At 41.5% G+C, this 25060-nt stretch overlaps 1 long non-coding RNA gene across 3 annotated transcripts in view; it reads right to left on the bottom strand.

Moving 5' to 3' along the window:
• LOC132657604 (uncharacterized) overlaps positions 1–25060 on the bottom strand; it is a 371918-nt gene that overhangs the window by 280324 nt on the left and 66534 nt on the right. For 2 of the 3 annotated variants that reach the window (XR_009596011.1, XR_009596012.1), the window contains exon 2: positions 16034–16155. The exons of the other annotated variant lie outside the window; for it this stretch is intronic. This is a non-coding gene — a long non-coding RNA (uncharacterized LOC132657604). The remainder of the gene's footprint in view (positions 1–16033; positions 16156–25060) is intronic. 3 annotated transcript variants of the gene reach the window in all.

The raw sequence follows: 25060 nt of genomic DNA, 5'->3' as shown, positions 1-25060 counted from the left end.
GAATTGAAATATTTGCAACAGTGACTCATTTTATATCAAATCATAGGTCAAATGATGCCAGAGATATAAGCCACACCCACTCTAAGTACAAATCAGATGAGCGCCGAAGTATTGACGCTTTTGAACTGTGGTATTGGAGAAGACTCTTGAGAGTCCCTTGGACTGCAAGGAGATCCAACAAGTCCATTCTGAAGATCAACTCTGGGATTTCTTTGGAAGGAATGTTGCTGAGGCTGAAACTCCAGTACTTTGGCCACCTCATGCGAAGAGTTGACTCACTGGAAAAGACTCTGATGCTGGGAGGGATTGGGGGCAGGAGAAGAAGGGGACGACAGAGAATGAGATGGCTGGATGGCATCACTGACTCGATGGACGCAAGTCTGAGTGAACTCTGGGAGTTGGTGATGGACAGAGAGGCCTGGCATGCTGCGATTCATGGGGTCACAAAGAGTCGGACACAACTGAGCGACTGAACAGAACTGAAGTGGACCTTCATTTAGACTCAAAGGGCAGAGACACTGGTGTAGAGGCCTACTGAGCCTATGATGAGTGACTACCTTCCATGTACTTTATCTCCATCCTCCATCTGTAAAAGTCAAAGGGTTAGTTGTTCAGTCATGTCTGACTCTTTGCAAACCCATGGACTGCAGCCTGCCAGGCTCCTCTGTCTATGGAATTCTCCAGGCAAGAGTACTGGAGGGAGTATCTTCTCCAGGGAATCTTCCCAACCCAAGAATCAAACCCAGGTCTCCTGCATTGCAGGCAGATTATTTACCATCTGCGCCACCAAACTATGTCCTTCTTCAGATGCCGTCTACCGTTAATGGAATACTCTGGACCCCAAAGCCAACATCCAATGTCTTCTCCAGGCCAAGTCCAGAATATAATCCTGGAAGGCTGACATCATTCTAAACCCTGTTCTCCTGAGGGTTCCAAGGCTTCCAAGACTTGCCCATTCCCTGCTATTCACAGCTGGTATGAGGAAGAGCATCCCAGGATCTGGGGAGCACAAAGAGAGGCAGAGTCTCAAGCCCAGCTCATACCTGCTGGGTCTGAATCTACATTTTGACAAAACCCCCAGGGAATTTGTACCGAGGACACATTTTAAGAAGCATTGCCCTTACTCACAAAGTGTCAAAGCCAGAGGGCAAATTCAACCCCCTTAATATTACATCCTGTATTTTCCCACCCAGACCACATCCGTGAGTCCTCCTCCTTCCAGGAGAAGTGAAGTGAAAGTTGCTCAGCTGTGTCTGACCCCATGGACTGTAGCCCGCCAGGCCCCTCTGTCCATGGAATTCTCTAGGCAAGAATACTGGAGTGGGTAGCCCTTCCCTTTTCCAAGTGATCTTCCCAGCCCAGGGATCAAACCCAGGTCTTCCACATCTCAGGTGGATTTTTTACTGTCTGAGCCACCAAGGAAGCCCAAGAATAGTAGAGTGGGTGGCCTATCCCTTCTTCAGGGGTCGTGCAGACCCAGGAATTGAACCGAGATCTCCTGCATTGCAGATAGATTCTTTACCAACTGAGCTACCAGGGAAGCCCCTTCCAGCAGAAGCGGGCCCCTGTTTAGCTCTTCTTACAGGCCACGGTCAGGATGCCAAGCAAATATCCAGATACCCTCTGCAATGTTTCTCTGAGGTACTTTTTAAATCCATTACTTACAATCAGAATCATAGACTCTCCCCTAGATGGTTCACACACCTTTCCCCCATGCCCATATAATTAAATTCATTTTGAACCCAAAATGACAGCATTATCATTAGCCTTGAAAATGATAGATAAATCAACTTTTCAAATGTCTTTAAAGCTCAGACCCAAGAATAAAGGTAAAAGGGAAGCAAAGAGTATGAGTAACTTTTTCTGTCTTTGAAAAGATTAGAAAAAAAGTTAACATAAATAGTTAATTAATTTTAAAAAATTGTTGCCGAAAAGGTGGCAAAGGGCCACTGCAAGCAGCAGGAAGAGCTTGCTTTCAGGCGAGCTGGCCTTGGTTTCTCTCTTGATGCTTTGCCTTAGAAAACATCAGAGGGGACCTCCACTTAGCTGCGCGCAGTGCCGCTCTGGAGACCCCCGGGCAGACCAGGCTGCCATTGGTTGGGTTACTCTGGAGCTGTAAACACGGCGCTCTCCCAGTCTGCTTTCCAAGATGAACTGTATATAGAGCATGTGTGTGGCAGCAGATGATAGCTCGCTTGAGGCTTTCAGCGACCGATGTTTACAGACTATAATGGAAACCACAAGTTTCTTCTTTAACTCAAGTCAGTATACATTCGTTCAACCCGCAGGCAAATTGGAGTAGGGAGGGGGGTTGGGAGAGGCTCAGGATGAGTCATCACTTCACATTTTTTAACAGCTTAATGAGCATCTAGAAATGCTGTATTAGCCAGCAAAAATACAGTCTTTTTTCCCCACCAATTTCAGCAACGGCCCTATTAGGACGTGGAATTCCTTGAGCATCTTCTTTCAGCGACTCCCCACATGGAAGGTGAGTGACTAATGTCTCTACCAGAATTACAAACAAAAATATATGAAAGGTCCCACAACTAACTTCAAGTTACAAACCTTCCCTCTTTTTGCCCCAAGTTGGAAATAGAAAAAAGTGACTTCTCCTAGGTTCCCTTAGTTCTCTGGAAAACCCAGCCCAGGGTTCTTGGAAGGAAAAAAATTCTCAGATCTGAAAAGCAGAGCTCTCAGCCAAGCTCCACGGTGCTAACAGACAGATGGTAAATAGAGCTGGGTTCTCTAGCCACAGCTGTGTGCCTCTGGAACTCTCAGATCTATGTGTGTGATCATCACAAATTTTCAGATCATCTGAAATAGAAGTCTCTGTGTGATCTTGGCAACTTCGGTATTCTGACCCATTTTTATGTTTTACTTTCAGGGCCCACGTGCATAACATGGGTAACATAATGGGGAAAAGCATAGGATTTCCCAAAGTGACTTAATGCTTTTAATGTGTATGTGTTGGTACACAAATATTTTAATGTGACTTAAAATCCTTAGTCATTCATAGTTATAAAAAGAAATGACAGTAATTGAATATAAATAAATAGAAAATTTGGAAATTTGTGTATAATCAATTTTAAAATAAAGATAATTCATTCTGAATTTTTAAAAGTCATTAGTATTTCAATATCTTAGATAAGCTGAGTTTTTTCTAAATTTTTCCTGAGCCCCAAACAAATTATTCCTCATCTTTTCACTTTTCTTTCTCCGGTTCTTTAATACTATAGGCCAATCATATACTGGCTCCCAAGCCAACTACAAGGTCTGAAGTAACCCCCTTGGCTTTTAGAACAGCGTTTGAAACTCTTATGTTATGGGGTCAGCCTAAAGGAAGGAGATTTCAAGAGTTACCCAGTTTCATGAGAAGAATTCTGTGAGATTTGCTTCTTGAATTTACAAAAAAATTAAATACAAGGGTACCATTTTTTGGAATAAAGGCAGGGTCTTTGAGAGCTTGTGGACATTTCTTCACAGCCCTACAGATTAGCTTTAAAACTACCTGCTGTTTCAAAGCAAACATTCATTGTAACTCCTATAGAATTTGTAGCAATTGAGGAAAATATTCCTATTACATATATACTTAGGTGTGAATTCAATTGTGTTTCAGCCAAACTTTTGACATACCATGGTAAATAAAGAATTAAAGAAGTAAATACATTTAAAAAAAAAAAAGCTTTTTATTTTGTATCAGGATATATCTGATTAAGTGTTGGACAGTTACAGGTGAACAGCAAAGGTACTCAGTCATACATCTACATGTATCCATTCTCCCCCAAACTCCCCTCTCATCCAACCTGCCACATAACATTGAGCAGAGTTCCATGTGCTGTACAGTAGGTCCTTGTTGGTCATTCATTTAAATATAGCAGTGTGTACATGTTCATCCCAAACTCCCTAACTATCGCTTCCCCTATCCTTTCTCCAGGCAACCATAAGTTCATTCTCTAATTCTGTGAGTCTTTTTCTGTTTGGTAAGTTCATTTGTATCATTTCATTTTAGATTCCACATGTAAGGGACAGCATACTATACTTCTCCTTCTCTGTCTGACTTCTTTCACTCAGCATGACAGTCCCTAGGTCCATCCATGTTGCTGCAAATGGCATTATTTCATTCTTTTCAATGGTTGAGTAATATTCCCTTGTATATTTGTACTACATCTTCTTCACCCACTCCTCTGTCAATGGACAATTAGGTTGCTTCAGCATCTTGGCTATTGTAAATAGTGCTGTAATGAGCACTGGGTTGCATGCATCTTTTCAGATCATTCTTTCCTCCAGATATATGCCCAGGAGTGTGACTGCTGGGTCATATGGTAGCTCTGTTTTTAGTTTTTAAGGAACCTCCATACTGTTCTCCATAGTGGCTGTAGCAATTTTACAATGCTACCAGCAATACACGAGAGCTCGCTTCTTTCCACATCCTCTCCATCATTTGTTTGTGGATTTTTTGATGATAGCCATTCTAGCTGGTGTGAGGTGATATTTCATTGCAGTTTTGATTTGCATTTTCCTAACAATCAGCGACGTTGAGCATCTTTTCACGTGCCTCTTGGCCATCTGCGTGTCTTTGGAGAAATGTCTATTTAGGTCTTCTGCCCATTTGTTGACTGGGTTGTTTGTTTTGATGCTTTAAGCATCAGGAGCTGTTCGTAAATTTTGGAGACTAATCCCTTGTAGGTCATGTCATTTGGAACTATTTTCTCCCAAAAAGTAGTAAATACATTTTTAATGGCTATCTAAGTTATGCTGATTTCACTGGGCAAATTCCTCAGAATAATGCTAATTGGTCTTTGAAAACAATCATCTAAATTCATCAATCAGTCTTATCAGAGCACGCTACCATTCAGTATATTCTTCTGAAGACACTCTCAGGCGAATTTCAGGACCTTTAGCTCAGTTTTCACTTTCTTTTCCTTCTCTTGAGAAAGAGGAAAAGAAGAATTGAGTCACGTGTCCTGTGGCTTGTGGGCCCCTGAAAGGAGATTGTAACTGTATACAAAGGGGTATGTAAATAGAGACATTTTCATACTTGTCCGTTCATTCATACTTTTCCTCATTCAGCAGCTATTTACTGAGAATCTTGTGTGTATGCTCTGCGAGGGGCTCTGCGAGGGGCTCTGCGAGGGGCTGCATTCATGTAGCTTCCATTTAGCGGGTTAGAAAGTGTGGATGATGATGATTAAGTAACAAATCAACAAGATAATAAATTAATAGGAAAACTATCAAGTGATGTTACATACCATGTAAAAAATTAAAGGTAAGTGGATTTCATGCAGATCCTGATTGGAAACCCAATTGTAAAGGACATTTTTTAATCAGTCAAGGAAAACTGAATACAAACTATGTATTTAATGATGTTAAAAACTTAATGCTGGTATGCGCCTAGTGATCCAGTGGTTAAGAATCTGCCTTGCAATGCAGGGGACACAGGTTCAATTCCTGATCAGAAAACTGAGATCCCACATGCTGCAGAGCAACTAAACCCAAGCATTGCAACTAGAGAGTCCAAGAGGCACAATGAAGGGTCCACGTGATGCAACAAACATCCTGTGTGTCGCGACTGAGACATGATGCAGCTAATTTTTTTTTAAGTATGTTAATTTTGCCGGATAGTGTTAGTTGCTCAGTCGTGTTCGATTCTTTGCAATTCCATAGACTACAGCCCACCAAGTTCCTCTGTCCATGTAATTCTCCAGGCAAGAATACTGGAGTGAGTTGCCATGCCCTTCTCAAGGGGATCTTCCTGACCCAGGGATCGAACCTGATCTCCTGCAGGAAGATTCTTTACCATCTGAGCCAGCAGGGAATAGAGATTTTATGCTTATGTTAAAAAGGAAAGAGAAGTGCTTATGTCTTAGAGACATCTACTGCAGTGCTTACAGTGAATCTGCTAGGATTTGCTTAAGAACTTTTTCAGAAGGAGTGATGATAGAAGAAACAAGAAAGGCAGAAAGACTAGGTGTTATTGCTAAGTGATGGTAATAACAGTAGTAATTCACTGGCCTGTTTTCTCTACATTTGGGTGTGTTTGAAAATATCCTTAAAAGTTAATAATCGTAATCATAATGCCGTGTTGCATTGGTTTTCAGAGCTAACATTGCCTGAGCACTCAGACATGGCAGCTGCCCTGCTGACACATACTTTTGGGCCACTCCATAGCAACAGGATGGATCCCCACCCAAAATCTGGTTCAGATGTCAAGAATGATGATGCTACACATACACTGAGAGAGAGCACAAAGGTTTATTTTCTATCTATGTAATGAAGCTTTGCAGGGAGAACAGGGCAGCCCTCCTCCCCGCACTCCCAGCTGATCTGAAACTGACTCAGTGTTTTCGTTGTGTTGAGGCTGAGGCAGGGTAAGGATTCCCAAGTGTAGACAGGGCCTCCTGGGGCTTGACTCTTCCACCACCTCCAGACGGAGCACCAGGCTTTTTTTCTTTTACCAGGGAAAGAGGAAATGGAAAGGCTTAAAAGTTTTCAGCAATCAAAAATGGTAGTTATAACCTCCTTATTTAATCCATACTGTGACCCTCTAAAGTTGAATAGCAGTTCATAGAGAAGGACATTGAGATTCAGGGAGGTCAAGGTACTTGTCAAGATCATCAATATAACAACATAACCTACTGTCATAAGCACACACACTACATCCTTTCATGTGGAACAGGAGGCACTTCCATATACAAAGATCATACCTGAACCATACTGCAACCAAGGAAGTCATCCCAGCTCATTATGCCCACACCCCAAGCACGGCCTGAACAGGCAGACACGAGAAGGCAACAGAGATGGTGCGTGCAAAAAGAACACAGCTTTCTCTTCTGACAAACTGCTTTTCCACTGAGCTGACGAGGATGTTTCGGTTGCAAGTAATAAGAATGGCTTAAACAACAAGGAACTGCACCATGACCGGAACAGGAAGCACAGACATGAGGCAGGATCCAGGTGGGTGGACTGAATGCATCATTAGGCCCCACAGGACCAGATTCTCATGTTTCCACTCAACCATCTTGGAGGCGGTTTCATTCACAGGATAGAAGCAAAACAGACATAGACTTGACGTTCACACAGGACAACATCTAAAGACAAAAAGAAAAATTCCCTGATAGAAAAAGAAACTTTTTCCTAGAAGTCCTTCAGCAGATTTCTCCTCAAGTTCTGTTCGCTGAGGAGCTGGGTCAGATGTCCATTCCTGAAGTGCCAACCAAAGACCCTAGAGCAACATTAAACTTCAACAGGCATTTGACCTCAAGTCTGGGAAGAAAGTGGAGCACATCAGACAAACCCAAGAGGGCAGGCTCAACTCTGCTCCAGCAGACTGTGCCCTGGTGATAGCATGATGTATATAAGAAACAGATACTAGATCTGGGTTTCTATCGTGGGCTCAGAGCTCCTAAAATCTTGGAACTGACTAAGTGATGAGAGCAATAAATGTGTCCTGTTATGTTAATGAGGTGACTTGGAAAGCACCTAAGGATGGGGCTTGTTGCCAACCATGTGATAAGAGGATTTAAACTTTCAGACCCCTTCACCCTGCCACTGCACACCCCTGGCCTCAAGAACGGGAAGGGGAGAGGGGCTGGAGGTTTGATCAATTGCCAATGACCAGGGATGGCCAATCATGGCTAGGTAATGAAGCCTCTAGGCTTGCCAAGGGGTGCATTGGTAAAGAATCCACCTGCCAATGCAGGAGACCTGGGTTCAAGCCCTGGGTCGGGAAGATCCCCTGGAGGAGGAAATGGTAACCCACTCCAGTATTCTTGCCTGGGAAATCCCTTGGACAGAGGAGCCTGGCAGGCTGCAGTCCGGGGTCACAAGGAGCTGGTACATGACTGAGCACGCACTATGAAGCCTCCATAAAAACCCCACAGGCAGTGCTTCTGGCTGGTGAACTTGGAGACTGGGGAACATGTCACACCTGGAGGGAGCATGGAAGCTCCCTGCCCTTTTCCCCACACCTTGCCCTGTGCATCTCCCCCATCCGGCTCTTTCTGGGTTATATCCTTTCATCATCAACTGATGATCCAGGAAGTAAAATGTTTCTTTGAGTTCTATCAGCTGCTCTAGCAAATTAATCACACTTGAGGAGGGATCACCGAAGTCTGAATCTATAACAGGTTTGTCAGAACCATTGTGATTGGCGTGTGAAGTGGAGTGGGGAGAAGCAGTCTTGTAGCACTGAGCCCTTCACCTATGGGATATGATGCCATCTCCAAGTAGATGGTGTCAGAATTGAGTTAAACTGTAGGACACTCCACTGGTGTCAGAGAATTGCTTGCTGGTAAGCCCACCACCCCCATCCACAACACACACACACACCCAAAAGTTGGATCAAATGACCAGAACCTCTAGCCACACAAGTGTGAGCCCAGTGATGCCAGACATTTTTGGTCTTGTCATGACAAGTCAGAAGTCTAGATTATTTTTTACATCCAGATGTGTAAATTTTGGCATCAAATGTAAATTTTTTAAATACATTGTAGGCCAACACTGTAGCTTGAACAAAACAGATCTGTTGATTAAAAGTGGTCTTTGGATAGCTAGTGCAACCTCTGAGCACAAGAGTCATAGAGATTCCAACACATAAGGTCTGATGGGATGGCTTCAAATGGTATCCCTGAAAGTGTCTGGGTGGTGCTGCTGTTGACTATCCATGCTCTTGGACTGGTGCTATACTCACGGTTCTAGATTCATACTCTGTCTTGCTGTTCTCAACCTGACTGACCTGCATAAAGTCCAATATTTCACAGTCTCGGTCAGAGCAGCCTGTGCTTCTTCTCTTCCCCTTTCACTGAGCATCCTACCTGCCTGCTGACACCTCTCCTTCCCTCTTCTGGCCCTCAGTGCTTTTTAGGACACAAATTGGATTCTCATGTTGGCCACGGATGCCCTTTTCCTATCTCTTTATCAAAGTGAAATGAAATAAAATGAAACACATCATGATATAGAAAGGCAGAAAGAACTTCAAAAAGCTGGTTCATTATTTCCCTCCACAAATGAGGTCAGGGCACAAACAAATAAGCGCAGTGTTACTGAGGGGAAGCCAATGCAAGGCTGGGCTTGGTTTTCTCCATGCAGTGACCTCCTCCCGTGCGTTCAATGCCCAGAGCCCGTCTCATCTGGTCCTGATTTTCAATCGGCAGTAAACTGATATGTTTTTCTTTTTCACTTTCATTATAGCTTGTTTTCATCTAGTTTATATTTCCAAATGTACTGGTTTTCAAGTCTGAACTGTCATATTAAAAAAAAAAAATACAACTTCAAAATATGTAGCCTAGCCGACCCAATGGCACCAAGGAGGGGGCTCTGGCTTCAGCTTGTGGGAACTCCCTGGAGATTTTCTTTTCTCTGAACTTACCCCAGAGGGAATCACCAAGTTGGGGGCAGGGCTACAAAAGGAGTATTAGGTGGGACCCAAACTGCCTTCCTTACCCCTATGTGGGGTGGAATGCTGATCAGAGAGAACAGAATGAAGAAATCCCTCAAGATTTCGACACATAGTATTCTCCAACACCTTCTAGCAAAGGCACAGAGGTGCTTTGAGGAAGTGAAACCTGGGCCAAGGGGTCGCCAGTCTGACCGCACAGATTTGTAAACTTGCCAGAAGATGGAGAATGGTCTAACTTTTCCAGCCAGTGAGAGTGGAGGCCCACATTTTGTGCAGAGAAAGCAACAGCCAAAAACCCTTCCCTCTGACTCAGTCTCAAAAGAATTAGTCAGCAAGTGGAATGCACACAATGGGGAATGAGCTATGAACATTCCCAGCACCCACCCGAAGTCCATGGACAACACACCCTTCTGCAGGATGAAAGCCATCCTGGGTGACCTTCACGGTCGCCTGCCAGGCCTCCAGCTGCACTGTTATCAGAGAATCTGAGCTCATCCCCTTGGGCAGGTGCCTCCCTCTGCTGAGCTCCCCGCAGCTGGGGTCAAGGCAGTGTTTCTGCTCCATGGCAGGAGGGATGACTTTGGCCATGGGGGGAATATGGCAAACAGACTTGTGAGCTCTCCAGGGTAGAGCTCGAATCCTCGTGGTCAGTACATCGAGAGACTCACCCTCAAGTCCAGATGTGGTGGTGAACTGAGATTCATTACAAGGCAGCCTCCATTCCTGTAACTTCTATGTGCAGATCAAAGAGAAGTTTTCTCCTTTATAGAAATGATTAAGAATATACACTCAAACATGCTTTTCCTCCAAGTTTAACTTTTCGTGTAGGAGCATAAATAAATAAATACTGAAAGTATTGGCCTCAGAGTCTTTTCTCTGAAGTTTCTTTCCTCCTGGTTGATTCCCAGGCTTGTTCTTTTTTCTTCTCTCCATTTCTTCTGCCAAGGTTCTCGTCATCCCTGGGTGGCAGAGCCCTCTCCCTTCTGAGGACACTTGAAATCTCTGATCTTTGGTCTCTTCTATTTCCATCTGGTGTTAAGCTTCAGTTCAGTTCAGTCGCTCAGTCATGTCTGACTCTGCGACCCATGGACCGCAACACACCAGGCCTCCTTGTCCATCACCAACTCCCAGAGCTTGCTCAAACTCATGCTCATCGAGTTGGTGATGCCATCCAACCATCTCACCCTCTGTCATCCCCTTGTCCTCCCGCTTTCAAGCTTTCCCAGTATCAGGCTCTTTTCCAACGAGTCAGTTCTTCACATCAGGTGGCCAAAGTACTGGAGCTTCAGCCTCAGCATCAGTCCTTCCAATGAATATTCAGGACTGATTTCCCTTAGGATGGACTAGTTTGACCTCCTTGCAGTCAAAGGGACTCTCGAGAGCATTCTCCAGCACCACAGTTCAAAATCATCAATTCTCCGGCACTCAGCTTTCTTTACAGTCCAACTCTGACACCCATACAAGACTACTGGAAAAACCATAGCTTCAGTTAGACAGACCTTTGTTGGCAAAGTAATGTCTCTGCTTTTTTATATGCTGTCTAGGTTTGTCATAGCTTTTCTTCCAAGGAGCAAGTATCTTTTAATTTTATGGCTGCAGTCACCACCTGTAGTGATTTTAAGTGTTATGCTTAGGAAGTCAAAAAGTTGTCCCCAGTCCCATCTTTTTTTGGTAGTTTGACCATTCTCTCTTGCTCTATTTTCTCCATTTTCACACACACACACACACACACACACACACACACACACACACACACACACACTCATCCCTCTATTCAACATTATCTCTTCCTCTCTCCCTCCCACTCTTGACCTTCAGAAACTCAGAGCAATATATGTCACACTATAATAAAACTGGTGGCATTTTCAGGCTTTGCTGAGTACTGTGTTTTGGAAGAATTATTTCACCCGTTCCTCAAATAATTCTGTGAGTGAGGAAACACGCCATGCTCATTTGGGGATTCCTCCCTCTCCAAGTTCAGGAAAGAATCCGATAAACTTTCCTCCAGAGCTGAGGATAAGACGCCCAAGCCTACATTTTGGCTCAAGCATTCAGCATGTGAGAGACATTCAGAATCCCGCGGTACAGGGGGACTCAATCCTACGAGGAAGCAAGACATCGCGTCTGGTAACAGCAGTCTTTCTCAACCTTTACTGCACTAGGACCTGGAGCTTTTAGAGTTCTGATGCCCAGGCCACACCCTCATTTGATAATATCAGAGTACATGGGAGGCAGAAGCCAGGCATCAAGACTTTTTAAATCTCCCCTGGAGACTCCAGTGAATCTCCAGTGATTTCCAATGAATCTCCTGTGGAGAGTCCAGCCTGAGACTAACGCTGAGTATCACTAAAATGGTGAAATGTCAGGTGACATCAAGCAAATTAGGAGAGCTCCTTTGGATAAATGGCACAGCTATCTCCACAGCTTTGAAGTCTTGGTATTAAACCATCAAATTCATGCTTTTCTTCATATCAAATCAGCTAGGGCGAAACTTGCTGAATGGAATCCAAAATGGCAGATGACTATAAAGAAAACCATGGTAAATTTGGAATCAATGAAACCTGGGTTTAGGGTCTATCAATCTGTCTTGTTCTAGCTGTGTGAATTTTCATTTGTGGTAAAATACACAATATAACAAAATTTACCATAACCATTTTAAGTGTACAATTCAGTATTTTATTATTAACGAAGGGTTGATTTACAATATTAGGTTAGTTTCGGGTTACAACAGAGTGACCTGATTATATGTACATGTATATGTATATATGTGGGTTTTTTTTAATCGCTTGCCATTATGGCTTATTACAAGCTATTAAATATAGCTTTTCGTGCTACACAGTAGGTCTCTGTTGGTTATCTGTTCTATATACAGTAGTGTGTATATGTTAACCTAAATTCCTAATTTATCCCTCCCACCCATTTCCCCTTTGGTAACTGTAAGTTTGTTTTCTGTGAGTCTGTTCAGTAGTATTAATTACATTTACATTGCGTTGTACAAACATCACCACCATCCATCCCCAGAACTCTTTTCATCTTACAAAACTAAAACTCAACACCCATTAAACTGCAACTCCTATTCCACCCCCGCCCCGTTCTCCAGCTCCTGACAACCACCGTTCTGTTCTATTTTCCCTCTGTCTAAATTTGACTACTCTAGGTATAGCATATAAGTGGACTCATACAATATGTACTCTTTTTTGATTGCCTTATTTTACTCAGCAGGATATTTATTGACGGTGCAGCCTATGTCAGAATTTCCTTCCTTTTTAAGGCTAAATACTATTGCTTTGCCTGTCTATACTATATTTAGTTTATCCATTCTCCCACTGATGAACATTGGGCTGTATAATCGACAGCTTTGGCTTTCGTGAGTAGTGGTGCTGTTAGCATGGGTGTACACGCATCCCTTTGAGGCTCTGTCTCTAATGCTCTTGGGTATATACACAGAAGTGGAACTGCTGGATCACTGTATGTGTGCTCCGTTGCTCAGTCATATCAGAGTCTTTGAAACCTCATTGATCAGAGCCTGCTAGGCTCCTCTGTCCATGGAATTTTCTAGGCAAGAACACTGGAGTGGGTTGCCATTTTCTACTCCAGGGAATCTTCCTGACCCAGAGATCGAACTCCCGTCTCCTGCGTCTCCTGCTTTGGCAGGCAGATTCTTTACCACTGTGCCACCTGGTAAGCCTAACTGTATACATTTAAGCAACTCTCCTAAATCTTTCTGAGCATCTATTTCCTTACTGGTAAAATTCATGTTTATTAAACATGCTTCGGGGTGCTAGGGATACCACAGCGAATAGGACAGGTAAGGTTCTCATGCAGAAGGAGAAACAATTGTTACTACCACCTACTCTAAAATGAATGAGATGACTTTCTCATTCTAACTTTCATTACAAATTTGATCCAGATAAGACTGACCTTCTCACTGGGGCTTGAGAACCTTGCACCAAAACACAAAATGAATTTATCTGGGAATCCAAGATTGATGAATGCAAAGGGAAGAGATCCCCATGTTCTATCTTTGATGGAAGAAAACCTTAGTCCTGTAATTTTAGCTGGATAAGAAAACTGTCAATCCCAGCCATGTTTCCCCTTGAGTATGGTATTAATAAGAATTCATGCCAGGACCTAATTAAATACTTCAAATATCTTTTTCAAGGGAAGAAGGAAAGAAATTATCCCAAAGTGCACACATACAACTATCCTGTGTTTTTAGATGCATCTCAGGAAGACTTCTGAGACAATCTACAACTATATAAATCCATGAAATCTGCAAGTCAAAAAGCTCCATATAACCAAACAATAAAGAAGTCTATGATGTATCCAAATTCAAAGGCAATGAATGAGTTAAAGAATTGTCAAGAATTCTTTATAAAGAATGAATTTTGTCCTGGGTACAAAATTGTATAAGAATGAATTTGGGGGTAGGAGAGGGTGGGATGAATTGGGAGAGTAGGATTGTATATATATACTACCAAGCGTAAAATAGATAGCTACTGGGAAGCTGTTATACATTACCAGGAGCTCAGCTCAGTGCTCTGTGATAACCTAGAGGAGGGGTTGGGGGTGGTGGCAAGATGGATGTTCAAAAGGGAGGGGTGTATATGTATATGTGTATATGTATATGTATGTGTATGTATGTGTATGTGTATGTGTGTATGTGTGTATGTGTATATGTATATGTGTATGTATGTGTATGTGTGTATGTGTGTATGTGTATATGTATGCGTATGTGTGTATGTGTATGTGTATGTGTACACGTGTGTATGTGTATATGTATATGTATGTATATAGTTGATTCACATTGTTGTGCAGCGAAAACTGGCACAATATTGTGAAGCAATGACACTACAATTAAAAAAAAAAAAGACTAATGTGCTCAAAGATATCTAACTTAAGAAATAAATGCCCTGTATGCGAGACAGCAAAAAGACACAGATGTGTAGAACAGTCTTTTGGACTCTGTGGCAGAGGGAGAGGGTGGGATGATTTGGGAGAATGGCATTGAAACGCATAATATCATATAAGAAACAAATCACCAGTCCAGGTTCGATGCAGGATACAGGATGCTTGGAGCTGGTGCTCTGGGATGACCCAGAGGGATGGTATGGGGAGGGAGGTGGGAGGGGGGTTCAGGATGGGGAACACATGTACACCCATGGCAGATTCATGTTGATGTATGGCAAAACCAATACAATATTGTAAAGTAAAATAAATAAATAAAATAAAATGCGCTACTTACTGATTATAATGCAAAAAAAAAAAAAAAGAAAGAAAGAAAGAAAGAAATGTCCTAAAAAAAGGAATCAATTGTGTATTAGCTTCCCTTAAACATGATAATTTCCTAAAGCAACAGGAATGGAGATAGAATATAAGTAATGAGAGATGTTATACTGAAGCTCCAGTATTCTGGTCATCTGATACAAACAGATGACTCATTGGAAAAGCCCCTGAGGCTGGGAAAGACTGAGGGCAGAAGGAGAAGAAGGTGTCAGAGGATGAGATGGCTGGACGGCTTTGCCAATGCAGTGAACATGAACTTGGGCAAACTATAGGAAATAGTGTGGGACAAGGAGGACTGGCGTCCTGCAGTCCATGGGGCTACAAAGTCAGACACAACTGGGCGACTGAACAACAACAAACAAAAAATGGATGTGGCAGTAGCCTTGGAATTTTCCATTCAGTCACCTTTTGGTAGAAAACTTATTCTTAAAAAATATAGAAAAATACAAAGAATAATATAACAAATACCCATAATACAAACTTTGTTTTTGCTTTATCAACCTTACTGAAGGGCAATTTATATAAACTAAATAAATTGCACATATCTTAAGTCTAGAGTAAATTTGAATTTTGATAAATGTAATACATCTGTGTAATAATCCACCCCAATCAAGCTCTAAAACATGTCCATCACCTGGAAAATTCCCTCATGCTCCTATGTAGGTAGTCTACTCCTGACCCAAACAAATACTGATCTGATGTCTATAACTGTAGATTACTTGTAACTACTCAAAAAATTCAATTAAATGAAACTTATAGGATATGTTATTTTCTGTCTGGCACACTTTGCTCAGTATTTATCCATGCTGTGCATATATCAGAATTTTATTTTATTTTTTCACTGAGTTGTATTCCATTGTTCAAAGTTTAACATATTCCATTGTTCAAAGATACCACAATTTATTTATCTATTCTTCTGGCTTGTCTCCAGCATTTGACTATTACAAGTAAATTTGCCATAAGCTTGTAAAAAGCTTTTGTGGACATAAATTTTTATTTTTATTGTAGAAATATCCAGGAGACAAATTTCAAGTTTGTAGAATAGATGTTTAACCTGATAAGAAATGGTTAAACTGTTTTCCTAAGTGGTTGTCAAATATATACTCATACCAACAATGTATAAGATATCCAGTTTCTCCATAGTCTTGACAACAGTTGGGATTGTCAATACTTTAAAATTTATCATTCCCGTGGGTATGTAGTCATAAATCATGTTTTCAATTCACATTTGCTTCATGACTAATAATGCTGTACATCTATTCGTGGGTTCAGTGGCTTATTAGTCAGCTCAAGTTGTCATAACAAAACCATGGATTGGGTGACTTAAACAACAAATACTTAATTTCTCACCATTCTGGAGGCTGAAAGTCTGAGATAAAGGTGCCAGTCTGGTTGGGTTCTGGTGAGGACTCTCTTCTTGGTTTGCAAAGAGCCATCTTCTCATGGTGTTCTTACAGTGGAGGGGACAAGGGCTGGGAGAGGGAGAGAGACAGGATGTTCTCCAACATGTCTTCTGATAAAGGCACTGACCTCAGCAGACCAGAGTCTTACCCTCATGACCTCACTAACCATATTACCTCCCAAATGTTTCATTTCCAACAGCCATCACATTGGGCATTAGGACTTCAAAGTACAAAGTTTGGAGCGACTACAAACATTCAGTCCATAACATTGCCCACTCTTATAAGTACTATAGTGAACTGTCTATTCAAGTCTTGCTTGTTTTTGTATTGATTTGTCTGTCTTCTTATTTAATTGTAATAGCTATTTGTATATTTTAGAAAAAAATTCATCAGTCATATTTACTGCAAATACTTTCCTTTGCCTGAAGAGACAAACTCCAAAAAAGTATTGCTAAGACTTATGTCAAACAAGTACTGTCAATGTTTTCTTTTGGAAATGATGGTTTCTAGCCTTACATTTAGGCCTTTAATTCATTTTGAATTTATTTTTTTATATGGTGTAAGAAAATGTTCTAATTTCATTAATTTACATGTAACTGTTCAGTTTTCCTGGCACCATTTACTGAAGAGACTGTCTTTTCCTCATTGCATATTTTTGCCTTCTGTTCACAGATCAACTAACTCTATGTATATGGGTCTATTTCTGAGTTTCTATTGTGTTCCAATGATCTCTATGTCTGTTTTTGTGTCAGTACCATACTGTTTAGATTACTGTAGCTCTATATTATAGGCTGAAATCAGGAAGCATAATATCTTTATGCTTTATCAACAATATCAGCATTGTTCTTTTCCCATCAAGATCACTTTAGCTGTTCACAGTCTTTTGTGGTTCCATAGAAATTTTAGAATTATTTGTTCTAGTTCTGTGAAGGATGTCATGGGTATTTTGATTGCATTAAACCAGTAGATTGCTTTGGGTAGTATGGACATTTTAACAATACCCTTTAAATTCATGAACATGGGATATCTTTCCATTTCTTTGTATTATCTTCAACATCCTTTGTCAATGTTTTACAGTGTTCAGAGTATAGACCTTTCATCTCTTTGTTTTAACATAGTATTGAAAGTCCTAGCAATAGCATTCAGACAAGAAAAAGAAATTAAAGGCATCCAAATTGGAAAGGAAGGAGTGAAACTGTCACTATTTGCAAATGACATGATACAGAAAACTCTAAAATCTCCATCAAAAAGCTATTAAAACTGATAAATGAATTAAGTAAGCCTGCAGGATACAAGTTTATACACATAAATCTGTTGTTCCTCTCTACGCTAATAATGAACAGTAAGAAAGGGAAAGCAAGAAAACAGTCCTGTTTAAAATAGCTTCAAAAAGAATAAAATACCTAGGAATAAACTCAGCCTAAGCATTTTCTTCGGAGAAGGCAATGACAACCCACTCCAGTACTCTTGCCTGGAAAATCCCACAGGCGGAGGAGCCTGGTAGGCTGCAGTCCATGGGGTCGCTAAGAGTCAGACACAACTGAGCGACTTCCCTTTCACTTTTCACTTTCCTGCATTGGAGAAGGAAATGGTAACCCACTCCAGTGTTCTTGCCTGGAGAATCCCAGGGACAGCGGAGCCTGGTGGGCTGTCGTCTATGGTGTCGCACAGAGTTGGACACGAGTGAAGCGACTTAGCAGCAGCAGCAGCAAGCATTTTCTTAATGATATCTTTTCTAGAGGAGTAGTTTTAAATTTTATCACATACATTTAATCTTTTTTTTTTTTTCCTTTTAAAAGTAATGCTTTTGGGTCATATCTAAGAAACACTTGTTTATCCCAAGGTCATGGGATTGTCTTCCATTTCTTCTAGAAGTTTTAAATTTTTAGCTATTATGTTTAGGTCTAGATCCTAATTTGAGTTAATTTTTGTATATGTCATGAAATAAGGACTGAATTTAATAAGTCAATGGATTTGACATAGAGGAGACATTCAATAAATGATAAATTCTAGAATTATTACTTTAAGCATTTAAGGATATTAAATGCTATTTGGTATTAATAGCTATATCAAACATTATTTGATATTAAATACTTTTTGATAATTTTAAGGATATTAAATACTATTTGCAGTTGAGCTATTTCAAATCCTAAAGATGATGCTGTGAAAGTGCTGCACTCAATATGCCAGCAAATTTGGAAAACTCAGCAGTGGCCACAGGACTGGAAAAGGTCAGTTTTCATTCCGATCCCAAAGAAAGGCAATGCCAAAGAATGCTCAAACTACTGCACAATTGTACTCATCTCACACGCTAGGAAAGTAATGCTCAAAATTCTCCAAGCCAGACTTCAACAATACATGAACTGTGAACTTCCAGATGTTCAAGCTAGATTTAGAAAAGTCAGAGGAATCAGAGATCAGATTGCCAACATCTGTTGGATCATCAAAAAAGCAAGAGAGTTCCAGAAAAAATCTATTTCTGCTTTACTGACTATGCCAAAGTATTTGACTGTGTGGACCACAACAAACTGGAAAATTCTTTAAATGATGGGACTACCAGACCACCTGTCCTGCCTCTTGAGAAATCTGTATGCAGGTCAGGAAGCAACAGTTAGAGCTGGACATGGAACAACAGACTGGTTCCAAATAGGGAAAGGAGTACGTCAAGGCTGTATATTGTCACCCTGCTTATTTAACTTACATGCAAAGTACATCATAAGAAATGCTGGGCTGGATGAAGCACAAACTGGAATCAAGATTGCCGGGAGAAATATCAATAACCTCAGATATGCAGATGACACCACCCTTATGGCAGAAAGCGAAGAAGAACTAAAGAGTGAAAAAGTTGGCTTAAAGCTCAACATTCAGAAAACGAAGATCATGGCATCTGGTCCCATCACTTCATGGCAAATAGATGGGGAAACAGTGGAAACAGTGGCAGAGTTTATTTTTCTGGGCTCCAAAATGACTGTAGATGGTGACTGCAGCCATGAAAGTAAAAGGCACTTGCTCCTTGGAAGAAAAGCTAGACCAACCTAGATAGCATATTAAAAAGCAGAGACATTACTTTGCCAACAAAGGTCCTTCTAGTCAAGGCTATGGTTTTTCCAATAGTCATGTATGGATATGAGAGTTGGACGGTGAAGAAAGCTGAGCGCCGAACAATTGATGCTTTTGAACTGTGGTGTTAGAGAAGACACTTGAGAGCCCCTTGGATTGCAAAGAGACCCAACCAGTCCCTCCTAAAGGAAATTAGTCCTGAATATTCATTGGAAGGACTGATGCTGAAGCTGAAACTCCAATACTTTGGCCACCTGATGTGAAGAGCTGGCTCATTGGAAAAGAGCCTGATGCTGGGAAAGATTGAAGGCAGGAGGAGAAGGGGACATCAGAGAATGAGATAGTTGGATGGCATCACCAACTCAATGGACATGAGCTTGAGTAAACTCCAGGAGTTGGTGATGGACAGGGAGGCCTGGAGTGCTGCAGTCCATTGGGTTGCAAAGAATCGGACACGACTGATTGACTGAACTGAACTAAAGAATATTAAAAGCCATAGATGCCCATTTACAGCAAAAGACTAGGAAGATTTACATACACTAAGAGGGGAAAAAGCACAATGGGGCACTCAACAAAGCAGAGTGTTCTCCTTGCAAGAAGCCTGCCTAATTGACAGAGTTGGTGGCTAGAGTGATGCTCTCAGGTTTCCACTAAATTCTCCTGGCTCACCCCCAAGAGAGCCTGCAAAGAGTTCCCATACAGAAGGGCTCAGTTCTCCTCATCTCTCTCTGCCCAAGGCCATTCTCTGACTTTATCAACCTAAGCTAGAAATTCTCAGAAGGAAGGTAACGACTCAGGATCAACCCTCAACACAAGAGGAGCCAGAATTGGTGGATAAATGCCCCAGATGCTACATCCTTCAAGGGACAATTTTCAGTTGTGTTTTCCACAGCAATCCAGAGGGTTCCCAGCAGGATGGGGCCCTACAGAGGTGTTCTGTTCCTCACATCCCTTATTGGCTTTCTTCCCTTTCCTCTCTCACTTTCCGGGCTCCCTCTGTGTGCTTTCTGGGATCCACTCCCAAATAATCTACTTAGACCAAAATTGTTTTCTGATGGTCTGTGTTTGAGCAATCTCAACTAAAACAGAGGATGATCTCAGAAATGCAATGCTCTGGACATGTATGAGAGCTTCCAATGAAAGGCAACCCTCTCTGGAGAAAGAAATAGAGGAAGGAGAGACCAACTGACTCCAAATCAAGGACCGAGAGTAGAAATAAAGCAGAGAGATAGTCACTCACGGTAGTTTTTGTTCCCAAACCCTCCATGGTATCCTGTCCTTAGGGCTGAAGAGTCTTTGTTCTGGAAACTTCTTAGCCAAGTGTTTCGAGGTCCTTGGCAAAACACCTTGCTCAAGGTAGCAGTCTCACAATATAGCGGAGTAATGTCTGGGTTGTGCCTGCTTCTTTTCCACAAGCCACAAGCCATAAACTGGAGGAGAGTGGACATCATCTCAAGTATAACAATTTTGCAATACAGACAGTTTTCTTTGAAAGGGTTCTACAAACGCATTTCTCTCACTTGGGAACTTCAATAGAAGATAATTACTCTTTTCTGCCTCATAATATATATTAAAAATGTTCAAATGTGGCTTACCAGGGATTTCTGCCAAATATTTTTAGGCACCAGATCCAGCTTTACTTAATTTTATATGGCCTGCTTAGCCTATTACAAAATATCCTTTCATGCAGTACAAATTTGCTAAATAAGCTAAAATATATTCCCTTCTATTAAAACCCCAACTGAAAGAGCCTGCAAGGGGACTTTTACCCCCAGACCTATCTCATAAGGATATAGTCACTGAAAAGAGATAGAAAACCTCTTGAGATGTTATATACTTTTCTAAGTTGTCATGACTACCCTGAAACAAAATCAAACATGACCATCACCTTCCAAGAAAGGCCGCATACATAACAAGAAGGCTGTTTTCAGATAAACAATGTACTTGATTACCACCCGGGCACACAATATCTCAACCACTATGTCTCATGGCCTTTTCTGTTTTTATGAGTTTATGCCAACACTAGTAATAAGCACAAAAGCCTGTGCAAAACTCTGCATTCGTTGGAGTGTTTGTGTTGGCTTCCTTAAAATCGGCTGATTTCCAAATCTCATTCTCCACCCTACCTTAGTTATATTTATACTGTTGCGCAGAACAAACTGGGATCCGTATTTAAATATGAAATGCTTTGTGACCATTTGTGCAAAGCTCTTTATCGGGGTCTCGCACATTAACGCCCTTCACAATTGACCCACAGGCCGATTGTTTCACACGCCATTTCCACGGGGCTGCTTTCACGCACTCCCAGCCCTGTTTTTACTTTTCTTAGCTTTCCTGGACAATCAAAAGGAAGTAGAACCCAGCCGGCTCGCTGAAAGCTGGAACTGCCCCTTGTCTCCTCCTACCTTCTGTCTCGGGTTTTGTTTTTCTGCTTCTTCTTTTTTTTTTTTTTTCCATCATTTTTGGTAGCGGAGCCAGACTATATAGCTACAATCTCTTGATCCTCATGTCTGCTGCTTTTTCCCTTCTGGCTCAGAGTCAATTGAAGACTCACTGTGATCAGTCCCATGAAGCCAAACCCTGCCACCTTGATTTCAATGGAATTTTTCTCTCTGTTGTTGATTTACAAAAGCAGTGCAAAGTGGTATGTATGTGTGTAGTGGTGGTGGGAGGTGGTAGGGCTGGGGGCAGGCTAGGGATAAAACCCCTCTTTCTTAAAGTAATGGAAACATCCCACTTAGGAAAAGTAAATGTTCTCATGCCTTTTTAATTTGGGGATTGCTTTGACTTACAGGTCACAGGGTTCCACACAATTTACTTCCCTCTTCCCAATTTTTTTTCTTTCTTTCTTTTTTCTTTCTTTTTTTTTTTTTTTTTTTTTTTTGGAAGAGAAGGGTTGCAATCTGAACAAACTGAAGCAGAGTAGGCTTCGTGTGCCCAAGGCACTTTATTTGAAATAAGGTTTCATGAGGTGCTGTGGCTGTTCATTTAGTCTCTCAACTTCAGTTTTCTGTAAAAGAGATTGATCTCTATTTATTGAGTGTTACTGTGGTTACAAGATACACCATGGATGTCTGTCTCGTTTGATGGCTATGAAGACTTCATAAACTATCAGACATAAAGCACAGACTGCAGAGTCTGACAAGAGGTGAGTGTGCAGAAATGTTAATCATATCATCATGATGAAGCATGAATCACAGTGAGAGTTAAGAGGTCAAAGAACTAATAGTGAATGTCTCCACTATAGTTAATCTAATGATTAAGAGCCCAGGTTTTAGAGTTGAACACACCTACCTGCAAATCCCCACTTCACCATTTCCACATACGTGACCTTCAGCAAGTTATCTAAGCTCTTTAGGCCTCAGTGTCCCCGTCTGCAAAATGGGGATAATAAGTTATCCCTCTTAAGTGATTGCTTCAAAGATTTTACTTATATATGTAGTTAGCAGTTTTCCCTATCAACATATGCTTTATATATCAGTAGATGGTTGGTTGCTGTTTAGTCACTAAGTTGCGTCCAACTCTTTTGCAACCCCACGGACTGTAGCCCACCAGACTCCCCTGTCCTTGGGATTTCCCAGGCAAGAATACCGGAGTGGGTTGCTATTTCCTTCTCCAGGGGAATCTTCCCAACCCAGGGATCAAACCTGAGTCTCCAGCATTGGCAGGCAGATTCTTTACCACTGAGCCACCTGAGAAGCTTCAGTATTTGGTGCTAAGTTGCTTCAGTCACATCAGACTCTGTTGGACCCTATGGACTGTAGCCTACCAGGCTCCTTTGTCCATGAGATTCTCTAGGCAAGAATACTGAAGTGGTCTGTTGTATCATCCTTCAGAGGATCTTCCCAACCCAGAGATCGAACCCACATCTCTTACATCTCCTCTACTGGCATGCAGATTCCTTATCACTAGTGCCACCTGGAAAGCCCTCAGTATATGGTAGATATTATTAATATTACTTGCCTGTTTAATATACTTTTATTATAAGAACATAATACAGGATTACCCCAAAGGAAAAATTTATATCTACTCTTACATATACTTTAAAGATATAGATTATTTTCAGTCAATTGATTTATTGGTGAGGATATTCTTCAGTCCTAGGATATCTTTCAAACCAAGGTGCTTCCATGTGATGTAGAAGCCAAGCAGGATGGGAGCCAAACAGCTAGAGGAACCGATCCTGAGGTCAGTTTTAGTGGGAGGAAGTTGGATGGAACATTAGTGATGGTGTAAAGACCAATATCGCATGGGAACCTGGAATGCTAGGTCCACGAATCAAGTCAAACTGGAAGTGGCCAAACAGGAGGTGGCAAGAGTGAAAGTTGACATTCTAGGAATCAGCGAACTAAAATGAACTGGAATGGGTGAATTTAATTCAGATGACCATTATATCTACTGCTGCGGGCAGGAATCCCTATGAGTCCGAAATGCAGTACTTGGATACAATCTCAAAAACAACAGAATGATCTCTGTTCATTTCCCAGGCAAACCATTCAATATCACAGTAATCCAAATCTATGCCCCAATGCTGAGGAAGCTGAAGTTGAACAGTTCTATGAAGATCTACGAGACCTTTTAGAACTAACACCCTAAAAAGATGCCCTTTTCTTTATAGGGGACTGGAATGCAAAAGTAGGCAGTCAAGAAACACCTGGAGTAACAGGCAAATTTGGCCTTGGAATGTGGAATGAAGCAGGGCAAAAGCTAATACAGTTTTGCCAACAGAACACGCTGGTCATAGCAAACACCCTCTTCCAACAACACAAGAGAAGACTCTACACATGGACATTACCAAATGGTCAACACCAAAATCAGATTGATAATATTCTTTGCGGCCAAAGATGGAGAAGTTCTATACAGTCAGCAAAAACAAGACTGAGAGCTGACTGTGGCTCAGATCATGAACTCCCTATTGACAAATTCAGACTGAAATTGAAGAAAGTAGGGAAAACCACTAGACCATTCAGGTATGACCTAAATCAAATCTCGTATGATTATACACTGGAAGTGAGATATAGATTTAAGGGCCTAGATCTGATAGATAGAGTGCCTGATGAACTACGGACAGAGGTTCGTGACATTGTACAGGAGACAGGGATCAAGACCATCCCCATGGAAAAGAAATGCAAAAAGCAAAATGGCTGTCTGGGGAGGCCTTACAAATAGCTGTGAGAAGAAGAGAGGCGAAAAGCAAAGGAGAAAAGGAAAGATATAAGCATCTGAATGCAGAGTTCCAAAGAATACCAAGAAGAGATAAGAAAGCCTTCCTCAGTGATCAATGCAAAGAAATAGAGGAAAACAACAGACTGAGAACGACTAGAGATCTCTTCAAGAAAACTGGAGATACCAAGGGAAAATTTCATGCATAAAGGACAGAAATGGTATGGACCTAACAGAAGCAGAAGATATTAAGAAGAGGTGGCAAGAATACACAGAAGAACTGTACAAAAAAGATCTTCACCACACAGATAATCATGATGGTGTTATCACTCACCTAGAGCCAGACATCCTGGAATGTGAAGTCAAATGGGCCTTAGAAAGCATCACTATGAACAAAGCTAGTGGAGGTGATGGAATTCCAGTGGAGCTGTTTCAAATCCTGAAAGACGATGCTGTGAAAGTGCTGCACTCAATATGCCAGCAAATTTGGAAAACTCAGCAGTGGCCACAGGACTGGAAAAGGTCACTTTTCATTCCAATCACAAAGAAAAGCCATGCCAAAGAATGCTCAAACTACCACACAATTGCACTCATCTCACATGCTAGTAAAGTAATGCTCAAAATTCTCCAAGCCAGGCTTCAGCAATAAGTTAACCATGAACCTCCAGATGTTCAAGCTGGTTTTAGAAAAGGCAGAGGAACCAGAGATCAAATTGCCAACTTCTGCTGGATCATGGAAAAAGCAAGAGAG

The sequence above is a fragment of the Ovis aries genome, chromosome 13 (assembly GCF_016772045.2).
Source record: "Ovis aries strain OAR_USU_Benz2616 breed Rambouillet chromosome 13, ARS-UI_Ramb_v3.0, whole genome shotgun sequence".
Taxonomy (NCBI): Eukaryota; Metazoa; Chordata; class Mammalia; order Artiodactyla; family Bovidae; genus Ovis; species Ovis aries.
The sequence above is the reverse complement of the archived record's forward strand: the minus strand, read 5'-3'. Positions and strand labels throughout refer to the sequence as shown.